This window comes from Triturus cristatus, chromosome 4_2 (assembly GCF_964204655.1).
Source record: "Triturus cristatus chromosome 4_2, aTriCri1.1, whole genome shotgun sequence".
In the NCBI taxonomy this organism is placed as follows: domain Eukaryota; kingdom Metazoa; phylum Chordata; class Amphibia; order Caudata; family Salamandridae; genus Triturus; species Triturus cristatus.
The window spans coordinates 568,124,515-568,137,938 of NC_140586.1; the positions used below are offsets into that span (position 1 = coordinate 568,124,515).

General features: G+C 45.1%; 1 protein-coding gene across 10 annotated transcripts in view; it reads left to right on the forward strand.

Moving 5' to 3' along the window:
* The window catches only part of HENMT1 (HEN methyltransferase 1), a 660,905-nt gene that overhangs the window by 372,200 nt on the left and 275,281 nt on the right, over positions 1-13,424 (forward strand). The window lies entirely within an intron of this gene.

Consider the following 13,424-nt stretch of genomic DNA (forward strand, 5'->3'; position numbering starts at 1 on the left):
CGAGACCAATGAGATGCCCCCATCTCACTAGATGAATTAACGGCGGCACTCAACGTGATGCACTCTGGTCGGGCTCCGGGACCCAACGGTTACCCTATGGAGTTCCTCCTTTCCCATGTATCCATACTGGGCCCGCACTTATTGGATTCGATCCAGGAGGTTCTTGAGCAGCATCTTTTGCCTCGTGATGGGCGCCAAGCCGAAATCGTTTTCTTTTTAAAACCTTGTCGTCCTCCAGAAGACCCGTCCTCATACCGTCCAAATTTCCGCATTAATTTTGAATCCAAGCTGCTGGGGAAAGTCCTTGCGGACCGCTTATGGTCCTGCGTTCAGGACCTGGTCCATTTAGATCAATCTTGCTTTTATGCCGCACCAGGCTACCCGGCACAATATTCTGCACATTCATAACGCCATGGCTCCGGAGCTGGGTCGCCCTGCAGCCTTGATTCTGGCGGATATAGACCAGGCCTTCAATTCTCTCAGCTGGGAATACCGATTTCAACTTCTGGAGGCGGTTCATTTCGGACCTCTAGTTCCTAGAACCTATAGCCTCCATTCGTATTGCTGTGCACCCTTCTCCCTTCTGTCCAATCGGTTGGGGCATTAGGGCTGCCCCCTGTCCCCCCCTCCTTTTTTCCCTAGCGGTGGAGCCCCTGGCGGCCTGGGTCCGTAGGGATCCGGTGCTCAGGGGATTTGACTGGCCATGATCACAGTCAGACCGTATCGCGTTATACGTGGCCGATGTCCAGTTTTTTATGACTGACCCCTGGCTATCTGGCCCACGTATTCTGCAAATCCTCCGGGTCTTAGGTCAAACCTCAGGACTCCACACAAACCCGGCTAAATCCGTGTTATTCCCTGTCTGCGGCCACCAGGGCAGGGTCACGTGGGCATCCCAGCTAAAAAATGCCGCAGAGGGCTTCCAGTATTTGGGAGGATTTGTGTCCCCCTGTCCGCAGATTTCATGGGCTCGTAACATCAACCCGCTTCTTACTAACCTTCGCAAGGAGACCTCTGTCTGGTCTTCCCTACCTCTCTCGTTGTATGGTCGATCGGCCATTTTCAAAATGGTCTCTCTCCCCAGAGTGCTCTACCATCGCCAAAACTTTCCATATCATATTCCGAGAGCGTGGTTTGCAAAAATTAACGCTATTCATAACACATTTTTGTGGGGAGGGGGGGGTGATCAAGGTGACACTGCAGACATGTGCACAGTCCACATATTGTGGAGGCATAGCGGCAGCTGACGTTTACTCTTACTACGTGGCAGCCCACCTTTTGATCATTAATGATTGGTGGTACAACTCACCTGCGGACCCGACAGTCGCATTCAAGCATGCAGCCATGGAGGGGACCACGCTTTTGCAAATACTTCACAGCGCGCAGAAGCTTGACTTCCTACCGCATGCCAGCCGAACTATGATTCGGTTGTGGCGATACACCGTTCGATGTATGGGATGGAATATGCGGCTGAGGCAGTTGACGCCCCTATGGCATGGTATTTACTTATGCCAGGTCGCCGCTTTGCGGGGGTTCCGACAGTGGGACCAGATGGGGATTTCCACACTGGGAGACATTATGCGTGGCACCGTCCTTAAAACTTTCCAGCGATTGCAAGAAGAGTACCACCTCCTTAAAACGCAGTTCTACAGGTACCTCCAATTACGGCATGCCCTAGCCCCCGTGTGGGCAAATCTCACTGACCTTCCTGAATTCCATCCGCTTGAAGGCCTTCTTCTTATGGGGGAATCTTGGTGTGCACAAAATTAGGCAGATTTACCAGATGCTGACGACACACTCCACCACAATCCTCCATAGAACAAGGAAAGCGTGGCAGCATGACATCCCTGATCTTACTGACGAGGACTGGGCAGAGGCGATAGCTAGCCCCCGTGGGGCAGCAGTAGCCTCCAGATTCTGCCTTATCCAGTTTAAATATGTTCATCTTGTTTATTACACCTGGATTCGCCTCTGAAGGATGGGTGTAGTGCCATCCCCCATGTGTCTACGCTACAATAGGGAGGAAGGGACTTTCCTTCACACGGTGTGAAGTTGCTCCGCATTACAGCCTTTCAGGCGCAGGGTGTCATTGTGCTTCAGCGAGGTACTGCCCTGGATCTTGCCGTTTGATCCCAGACTGTTTCTGCTCCACAGTACCGACGTTATAGGAGGGAACAGATATAAGCAACATCTACTTTTCCTTGCCCTCACAATTGCCAAGAGGGATATAGTCCAATTGTGGAAGGGAGAGTCTCCACCAACACTGGGGAAGTGGCAAAAAGAGTTGGATACATGCATGGGTGCAGAGATGGCAGTATTTCAAGCTAGGGGTTGCCTGCAAAAACATAGGAAGATATGGACTCGGTGGGCCAATAACAGTGGAATCGATCTTCCCCCTCTTCCTTCACAATCCCTGTAGGATATGCCGCATGGGAAGCATGTGGGACATAATGAAAGTTGCATTGGGTTCCCTTTTGAGTATGTGTGCACTGATTTTTATTTGCCAATTTGGGTGGGGTGGTAGAGCCAACGTGCAGTTCTTAGTTTGTTTTTCTTTGATGTATATGCAGCTGGTGCCACTTGTTTATTCCATTGCAGTGGATTTTGCGATACCTTGTTACCAAGTGAACTATGTCGGGCGACTGCCTAAGTGGTACTATATAAAACTAATAAAAATATGTTTTTTTTAAAAAAGTTACCCTTTACACCTCCTGGTCCGAACTGAATGAACAGGCGGCAGATTATTACTTAAGTCCAATTATTCTTCCTTGCCTCAGTGCGACTCAGAAAGCTGCACTGGAGGACCTCCTTTAACCTAGGAAATGCATGTGACGACAACTCAAATGGCCAGGGGCAAAGCACCGGGCCCAGATGGCCTTCTTCTTGAATTCTATGTCCCCTACAGAACAGGACTAGTGGTGTTGTGTGTTAGACATATGAGTCGAATAAGGTGGCTTGTCACCTACCCAAGTCTATAAGGGAGGCTTTAATTATGGTCTTGCTGAAACCTGACAGGAATCCCCTAGCAGTAGGATCCCATGAGCCTCTGTATTGAATCTAGGTTACAAAATTCTGGGTAAAGTATTGCCCAACCACTGGTTACCCCTGGTCCAGACTCTGATACATACTGGTCAGAATGTCTTTATTCTGAGCCTTAATACCTTCTTAAGTCTCTGGTGCTTATTTGGGACTTTGGACTGGGCTAGGTGACCTCAAGAGGATCACTTGGTGGTCTCACTGGATATTGCAAAGGCACTCAGCTGACCTTATCTGCTGGGAGTTCTACGGAGCATCAGCACAGGGGCTGAATTCCTTTAATAGGTGAGTTTTCTGTACAGGGATCCGGAGGTGAGATTGCGTATGGGGGGGGGGACTAATATCATGGTCTGTCCAGATCAGTAGAAGAACACGACAGAGGTGCCCACTCTCCCCTTTCATATTTGCTCTAGCTATAGAGCCCATGGCATGTGCCTTGGGAGCGTGAGTTTATGATTGGGGATTCAGATGGGCGGAGAATAGCACATAGTATCATTATATGCCAATGATGCCCTGATATGTTTAAGGGGCGGAATGGCTATTGAATGAAATCTTGGCCCAGTGACAGTAGAGGACTTCAGCAGGGTCTCGAGCCTCAAAAAGAACTGGGACGAATCTTGCTTGTTCCTGTTGACCACCAGGGAAGCTGACAGACACTGGCCTCAACTGAACACAGTACTACATTTAGCGACTGACACATTTAAGTCCTGGAAGTGCACATCCAGCACACAGAAAAAGATCTGTTCAATCGTAACTTGAAAAAAGCTATAACTTTGATCCGGAACTCCCTCCCATTCTTGAGCACTTCATCGCTCGCTATACACTATGGATTGCATATCGATCTCTACAATGTTGATAATCCCTAGTTATTATATTTCTTTACAGCACTCCCATTCAAAGTGAAACTTTCCTTTTTCAACAATCTGTAATCCTTACTATCAGAGCTAATACGGACTACAGGGAGGCACAGGGTGTTGTGGACTGAGCTTTATCTCCCCCAAGTTGACTGGGGTTTAGCTGTTCCCGACTAGTAATTATAATATGCAGAAGCTGAACTTTGGTTGCTCACAGCCAACTGATGCCTAGATGTGCTTTACTGTGTCTGTTAGGACTAATGACCCGCTCAGATTTATGGACTTTTAACTGGTGCCTGCTAAACAGTGTATTAGCATGTCTTGGAAGGCCGCAAAGGCACCGACAAACTGTTGCGTAGTTTGTAACTGGAGATAGTACTATTGGTAAAAACCCAACCTTCTTTAGTGGGACAGTATTCTGGGAGATCAGAGCATGAATTCCACCTCCTGAAGGAACTGGCTTTTTGTCATCCTTCAGTCTACACAGAATAAGCAATATGATAAATTCAGTTAAATCAGCTTTGCAGACTGAAGCATCAGGTAGTAGAAGATCCATGTCCTCAGCCACTTTGAAACTTTCTAGTAGACTGGGACCTGTTGTAGGCTTATAGTGATTTTGCACACGTTGGCTAAGTAGTTGGGTTATAAGTCTGCAGCTTTGTTTATGCATACAGCTGAAATAGCTTGTTTTCCAACAGCTGCTTCAGCTTCCAGCAGCTTTTTTCAGTTTTGAAAAGAGTAACATGGGGGTATCGTGTGCTGGATGTTCCAGACAAAGAAGAACTATCTTCAAAATCAAAATGATCAAAAGCAGCAGATGTAAATCCTTTCCTGGTAAAGTGACTTGGAAGGGGTGTGCTGTTGGATTCTCAAGATTTTACAGCATGAGCTTCTTACAAGTTCCTGCTCTGTACTATGTCATTATAACTTGTTGATACACCAATCCTATTCATTGAATTGATTAGCTCTCTACTTTAGCACTTGTCATAGATTGTGTGCGTTGCGGAGTTTTATTTTTGCCGTGATGTAATTCATAAAACTTGATTTGGAAAAGACAGAGCGTTTGCACAGCATAAGCCTGTTGGTTCATGGTTATATCTTCAAAGCCATCATCAATGTTTTCGGCTTCTGTTCTGAACTCAAGAACTTTAGTTTGTAACATTTTTGCTTTGCAGATATTAAACAATGAGGTAAAACATGTTAAGACAATATAAGGCATTCATGTTGACTCCCATGATTTGCAGAGCTCTGGGACATCACACAATTTGTCATTAAGCCCAAAATCTAAATCTTTCAGTACATTTCTTAAAATGGCTCCTGCTGATTTTACTGTGTCCTCTTATTTTGCACCAAGAACTTAAGGAGTCACATCAGCTGAGAACACCATAAGTGGCTTACTCTTTTTATTAGACTGACAAAAACAAATTCTGTCGTACATTCTCGCCAGAAATATATTTATTTCATTATTGTGGATCAATACTGTTTCATCAATGTTGACCATTATTTCTCTGATCTCACGGAGTGTGACCCCGTAGCCAGCGCTGAAGAGAGGCTTTAAAACTTAATTTGATTTTATAAAGAGTGCAAACTGAACTGAAGGCTGACTGTTACGTTGCTGGTGGGAGCTCATTATACATTCATATTTTCGAATGTATGCATGCATGCAGTTTGGGTGGGCATACAGATCATCTGCAAATGCATTCATCTCGCTGTTAAGATCAGCTACTCAGCTAAAAATGTCATCTTGGAAGAAACTAGCTACAGATAAAAACATGTTTGCCCTTTGAGACTCACATTCTGATGAGTTGTTGGAGGTGGACAAGGGGTAGCCATCAATCTTCAAAGTTGATTGGCATCATTGCACATATGGACGCCCTGACAACCCGGGGTTTCTTATGGATCGTTGGCTTCTATTTAATGGTACTTTCTCCCAGGCGCTATACTCAACGCCTAGTAAATTCCCACTCACCGGCCCCACGGACAACACAGTCAAAATCTGGCATTCTGCAAATAGGTCACTCGGTTGGCATAACAACCTAACTCTTGCAGCGCCTCTATGGGACTCGCAGAAACTGGGATATATGGGAAGCTCAAAGGGGTTTGACAAATGGGACCTAATAGGCATCTCCCAAGCCAAGGATCTTTGGTGCGCGGAGGGTGTGAAGTCCTTTCACACTCTCCAAACTCAGTTTGCTCTTGCGGATTCTCAGCGCTACAGATATTTACAAATCAGACACTCGCTGCAAGCAGCATTTCCCGCAGGCGCTACTCCACCAGATGCCTCTCCACTGGAGGATAGGCTGCTGGATGGCCACCTACCTGACAGAGCCATTTCGCTGACATATAGAAAACTCATTAATAATATGGAAAACCCCCTGTCGAACCTACGAGACAAATGGACCGAGGATGGAATAGAGTTGGATGACGAAACGTGGCAGGAAGCCGTCTCCTCTCCCAGAACGGTTGCTATCCCGGCGCGACTCAGACTGGTGCAACTAAAGATCCTCCATAGAATTTACATAACTGGGCCCCAGATGGTACACATGGGTGGAGTGACAGATGGCTCTTGTAGGAGGGGTTGCACACAACTGGGTACATTTATGCATATACTATGGCACTGTAAGCAGATTCACGAATATTGGCGTAATATACATATAATCATGAGTGAAGTGTTGGGGGTAGAAATCAAGCCAGAAGCACCCAGGTGTCTCCTTAATATCTGGGAACCCACCAACCTAAACGCTTATGCTGAGAAATGGGTCACACTTGGTTGCATGATTGCCAAGAGAAATATTGCACAACTCTGGGGAGCCCTGAAGCCTCCCTCGATCACTGATTGGGAGCGGGATCTTGACTGGAGTATGTTAAGAGAAAAATCAGTTTATATGGCCCGTGGCTGCCCCCGAAAATGGTCCAGGATGTGGGCACCCTGGAATGCATACCGGGGCAATATATGTACCCCTCCTCGTGATGTAGATGATGTTGACCCCCCCATCCCCGTGATTTTCAATCATTTATGCTGCTATATTCGTATTTACCTTGATTTCACTGTGACCCAAACATTGATGTTGTGCACATTTGCATGTATGTCGAGATTGTTTAATAAAATGATTTATAAAAAATAAAAAAAAGTTGATTGGCATTTGGTTTGGTTGTTGTTGCTTTCTCTGAAGGCTCAGATTCTTGTTGTGATTCACTGGCTTCTGCTATTGTTTGATGATTTTTTTTCCAGGCTTTTTTCCATTGTATACAACTTGTAGCACTTGTTTTTATAATGATAAAATATTTGATTCTCTTCATCCGTCAGTTTCAATCTTTTGTGAGCTTTGTCTTGCTTGTATTTCTGCAGAATCTCAACTCTCTTCTATCTAGCCTCAGTTAATGTTAGCTTTTCTTTTCGATTAGTTTGGCATTTGACACATTTTTCTTTGTTGAAGGAGTCCTCAGATTATGCAGTTAGCAACACTGTCAGGAGGTAAAGATCCTCCTCTACCACCTGTTTTGCTCATGTTTAAGAATTTGAATCAACTGAAAACCTGAAACAAAAGCAATATTAAAATAAATTACCAATATGATGGCTAAAACTCTTCGTTATAGAGCCACCATTTTGAAAATGCAAAAGGGTTGCTCTGAAGAGTAAGTTTTTGTCTCAAGAAGACTAAGGGACCCTCAAACCTATGTTTTGACACCAAAAAATGTTGCCCGGATTAGCAATGTCTACCCAAGCCAAATTACTTCTCTAATGATACAAAAACACAAATCAAAATGTAAAATCTCTGGACAACAATTTTTTAAGGTGGTATATCAAGGGGCCACGACTAGCAGGCAAGCCGCCTAGTCTAAAAAGTATATGTAGTGGGGTTATTTGTGTCTGTGTTCCAAAACAAATGGTATTTAGCAAATACACTTTTTTGCAGGAGTGCCTCCTGCTTGACGAGCCCCTCACCAGTCACTTCCTAAATGGGTATGCCTAGGTCTGAGTGTTAGCCCGTGATGGAGGATCTGACTTTCTCTATGGTTATAGACATACTCAAGAGGTGTTTGGCAGACTTATGATTAGGAGACTTCCTGACATCCGAGACACTCCCAAACCAATGCTCTATTTGCAAATCCATTGGCAGATTCTGCTGCAGTGAAAGAGCCACACCCAGTTCATTTTCCCTTTCCTTGAGTTCTCCAGTTTTCTGCTTGCCTTGATTGAACTCCATGTGGTACTGTACTACTCTGTCCCTTTCTAATGAGTCTGGGCCTTTACAAAAAGCCTTTTGCTACAGATTCAATCAGAGTAGCTTCATCTACCCACCCAAGTACTATCAATTCAAGCAGGTCTGGCATTCACCAGAGACCCATACCTGTAAATCATGTAAGCCACTATTTGGTAGGCTATCTTATATCCAAAGCAGTGTGCTCAGCGTGCATCCATTCACACTGCTTTTGCAGATCATTTGTATGTAGTATTCCTTTTTCTTGTTTTGTTCAGTTTTTCAACTGAATAAAGTTATATTTGGAGATGTACATGTTTTTATTTTATTCTACTGATTCATCACCGCTTGTGGGTAATTCCGGTGAGACTGCTTTTTCTGGGGGATTCTGGGTCTGTGTTTGACAGCGTCATTTGGAATTGAAGCTTTTGTTTCTTACTGGGTTTCCTCTCTTCATCTCAGAAGACCTTGTTTGTGTATAAATACCTACATTTGTGCCTCCATCTTTGCTCTTAAATGTCTATGGACCTTATGGACGACACAAATGGAGGAAAGGATATACAGTCTTCACTACCGTATTTCCCTCTTCTGGGAGATCAAGCCTGACCAATGGGTGTCCTGGATATCGTTAAATACTAGTGGGCCCTCGCAGCTTGTAGTGATAAATGAATGGGTGTATGCAGATCGCAATGAACCAGCGCTCTGAGTGGACAGGGAGGCAATGGACTCTAGTAACTACCCTGCGATACTTTATAGGTGACAGCGAAGATAAGCTCTTTGCTGCGCATACTCAAAGCGGTGTAGGTGTGTTCGGCAGCATTCAAATTCATGGAATGGGCAGGGCGGGTGAAGGAATAGACAACCTGGTGGGACAGTTTCTTATTTTCGGAGGTGGGCACCCTTTCTCTTTCTGGGGGCTCCTGGGCATTGAGAGCTTGGGAGAACTGCGAACAGGGATGGGATCTTTTGCCTTCGATACACTGAAGGGTGAATATAGTTTGGAAAAAAGGAAGCGCTATCGCTACCAACCAGATGGTTCATGCCCTGCATCACAGGTAAAGTACAGGTAGCAGAGCCCTCCCCCTTGGAGGACAGGCTTCTACTTGATCTATGCTAGACAAGGCCATATCACTAACATATAGAAAGATAATGAACAACACCCCGTACGAGCTGGGTTCCCTGAGAGATAAGTGGGTGGTTAAGCTGGTGGAGATGGACGATGAGAAATGGGGAGAGGTGTTACAGGGCCCAAGAGTTATGGCAATAAGAGCAGGATTTAGACAAGTCCAGCTCTGTATCTTGCACAGGTCCTATTACTCGATAACACTGCTGCACAAGATAAGGAAGGCGACCACCTATCATTGTGTGAGGGGCTGCGGGCAAGAGGGCATGTTTCTCTATATATTCTGTGGACATGCCCAGTTATCCGGACCTTGGTTACGGAAATTGAGGTCCCGATGGATGCCAAGTGGCTTCTTGTAAACCTACACAGGGAGAGTGATGGGCCTAAATACACAATGTTGTGGCAGGAAGTGGGGGCTGGGGTGGCTGAAATGATGTGGCGAGGTTGTTGGGTTCACCGACCCCGCCTGGGATTCGTGAATGGGAGAAAGACCTGGACTGGTGCCAGCAGGCCGAAAGAGTGGTGTACCAGAGCAGGGGGTGCCCCAAAAAATTGAAAAGGTATGGGGCTGATGGAGTGCCTACCGCAATCACGGTAACACCTAGGAATAGATGTGATTAAGCTGATATGATGAGGATGCCTGATGCATTAGGTTCATGGTGTTGGGGATGCACAGTCATTTATGTTCTCTTGATTGCCAGTGAGTCACTATGCTCTGTTGCTATATAACATTCTAATGTGCTGCACTCTGAAATGTATCCACTGCATTGTATTTTTACGGCTGTGTTCAAAACAAAAATATGTTTTAAAAAAGCCTGATACGTGGAACAACGCTGTCCTCATTTAAGACAAAAAAAAATGTTGGACTTTCATCCTTTTTTGCCAGGCTCTCCTATTCCCTCTCCAGCCCCTTCATAGGCTCCAATTTACGATCTAGGTCATTTAGGAATCTCCATTAAGGACTTTCTAAGAAGGCACATTTTACTCAGAGTCAAACGTTGCAGAAGCTGTTCCCAATTTTTTTGGTCCTTGACGTTGTTGTTGATCTTTGAAGCGCTCTGTTACGTAGCCCTTAAGCACAAGAAAAGAAAAAGGTGCGAAGCAGTGGAAAAACGAAAAAGACCTACTTGAGGTATTTAATATATTCTTCAGAACATGTGAACAACATGTTTGAAACAAAGGCAGCAAAGCTACCTCTTTTGTGGAGCAGGTACAGTTAGCTTAAGTGTGTGTGCATCGGGTCTGTTGAAAAAAGGTGAGAAATCTGACAACTAATGTGCTTCAGGTTTGAAAAAATTCAGGATGCAGTGTAGATTCCAGAATATCCGAGACTCTACAAACGACACAGCTTGCCAGTCAAGTGAGACGGTGCCAGACTTCTTTAGAAGCATGTATGAAAACCTGAATTGATTAAAGTAGTGTGTAAAAACATTGACTTCTATCTCCCCCTAAGAGCAACTTCTCTTGGCCGCCTATAGCAGGCCATGGGAAAGGCACTGGGACATAATGGCTGCCTGGTGGTATTTTACCAGAAATTAGCCTCAGCTGTGACTTCCCAGATATTCGAGATGTTCAATGAAGTCCTTTGAGTCAGAACCCTCCCCAAGATATATGTAGAACCACAGTGGTGGTTCTCCCCGTGCCAAACCAACCTCATAGGGATTGTGCTTCTAGATCAATGTTGAGGCCAAATTATTGGCGAAGAAACTTGCTGCAAGACTAGGTAAGGTGATTAACAAGGACCTAAACAGCTTCATGCCGGCTAGGTGAATGAGGCACAGCCTTCGACAACTCCACTATATACTAACGCGAGCCCATGAGCTATTCAAACCGACTCTAATAGCCCTACTAGACTTTGAGTAAACATTTAACTCAGTCAAATGACCCTTCCTACGCTTAGTCCTGAAATAGATAAGCTTTGGTGCCTACTTTCGGAAGAGTGTTCAGCCACTCTACAGCAATCCGTGGGCAAGGGTGAGAGTCAACAGTGTGCTAACTCAGTAGTTCTTAATACAGAGGGGCACCAGGCAGGGTTGTTCCCTGTCTCCCCATCTCTTTGCCCTAGGAGCCAAGCCATTGTCAGTATGGGTCAGACTTGACGCACAAATATGGGGACTGCAATGGGCCAACGGCTTAGAGGGTTGTATTGCCCTCTATAGGATGACGACATACAGAAACCCGAAATCTCGATCCCCTGGTTAATTCAGATGTTGCAGGTATATGGAGATTCAGCAGGCCTCCAGGTGAATTGGTGTAAATCGTGACTGATCACCCTTGTTGATTTGTTGATTTCCCCCCCCCCCTCTCCTCGGACCCCCCCCCCCCCCCCCCCTTCTTTAGATGGGGAATATTGGTGAGAATGATACATCATAACTTTTGTGTGCATACTTCCAAAAAGAGACATAGCTAAATGCTGGAGATCCAACGCGCCCCTACCAATCCAGAAATGGCTGAGGGGTCTGGACTAGTCTGAAATTGTTGAAGAGGCAGTTTACAGATTACGAGGCTCTCCAAATACATACACCAAGATATTGGGCTCCTAGAACAACACTTTCAGATCCCTTGAGCAGGGCCTTTAGTTTAGGTTCAACGGCACCTGATGCCAAGCTCGGGTGCGCCATATTTTAAAATATCTTACACTGGCATAAAAGCACCTGCTGCGGAGTTCTTCATGGTGGACAATTTTCAGGCGAAAATAAAAGACTGGACATGCCTATCGTTTTATGTGCCCTCTTAAACTCAATATTGAATATTGAAAAAGCATAAACGTACACAATTGTGTAAGTTTACCTTTGTGAATCAGGCCGAATTATGGTAGTAGTACTGCTGGTGGTAGTGGCGGTGGTGGACATGCTGTCTGGAAAAGTATGTTTTAGAAGTTATGTACTGAAGCCTCACCTTAGCCTCGTTTTACCAAAGAAACAGTGACTTATTACAGCGGCTGGACTGACAATTAAAATAGGGGCTGATAAAAAGATGCATGTATATATTAATCTGTTGTGTGAGAAGTAATCATGACTGTAATTAGAGGGCACAGGCACATTGGATAAAGTCAGAATGGACACCATGCCCTCCACATAAATGGGTAGAAGCAGATCTTGACAATTCCTGGTGCACAACCCCCTGAAGTACATTGAATAAAATGGGCTTTTTCTAAGGACAAAAATGAAATTAGAAAGTGGTGACATTGGAATCCCTACACTGCTTCTCTAAAAAATGTGATACTGGAAAATGTTAGGTGGTGGATGCAGTGAGAAAGCTGGTTCCATCGTAATGGCCACCTGGAATTCCCTGGCTGAGCGAATGGGCGCCTGGAATTCCCTGGGTAAGCCTGCATGGCAGTCTCTGCTCCCCACTGCTGCAGTGGACTGGAGGTGAGTGTGGTGACTCACCTTACTCTTCATTTCTACTGTATTGGACTACAGGAAGGGCAGGTGCTGGACATTGATTCATTTCTACATTAAAAGTTGATTATTATGTACTATAGAACTCACTATAATATCACTGCACAATGCTTTGGCTATGTGCTTACTGGGGACAGTAAGTGCTAGCAAACAAATAATGTTGTATGTACTGTCAGCAGTGCAGGAGGTGGACTCCTATACCTCTTGTCACTGTCGGGGAAGAGAGAGGGACACCTGAAATAGCCATTGCTGACACAGTAGGTCTGGCACAGTAGGTCTTCCTGACTGTTTTACTTTGTGCAAGGGGACAGGGAGGCAGCAGGTGACCTGCAATCACTGCTGCTGATGTAGCGGCGTTTCGGTACATTGTTTTACTTTGTACTAGTGCTTGGAGTGAGAACGAGTTATTCACCACTGTGGATGCGGCACCCTTGTATGGAGTGTGGTGCTGAGATAGATGGTGTTGCTACTTGGGCATTATAGAAGAGTCTCAAACAAGGATTCCTTTGCATCTCATTGCTCCCTATGAGGAAGCACAGGTAAACAAGCAAAATGTCACTCAGCATGACTAGCACTCCAGTTAACAAAATGTCTTTGTAGTGTGATGATCAAATATCAGATTGAGACTTCCAATAAAGTCAACTGATCAGTGTTTGAAAGCGGCTGGCCCCTTCATATATGATGAGGAGGAGGAGGAGAATGATAATGATGTCTATTACTATTATTATTACAATAATAATAATGCTGACTACATGAGGCTAGCAGACAGTTTGTCGCTAGGCCATATATAAAAATGATGGTGGTA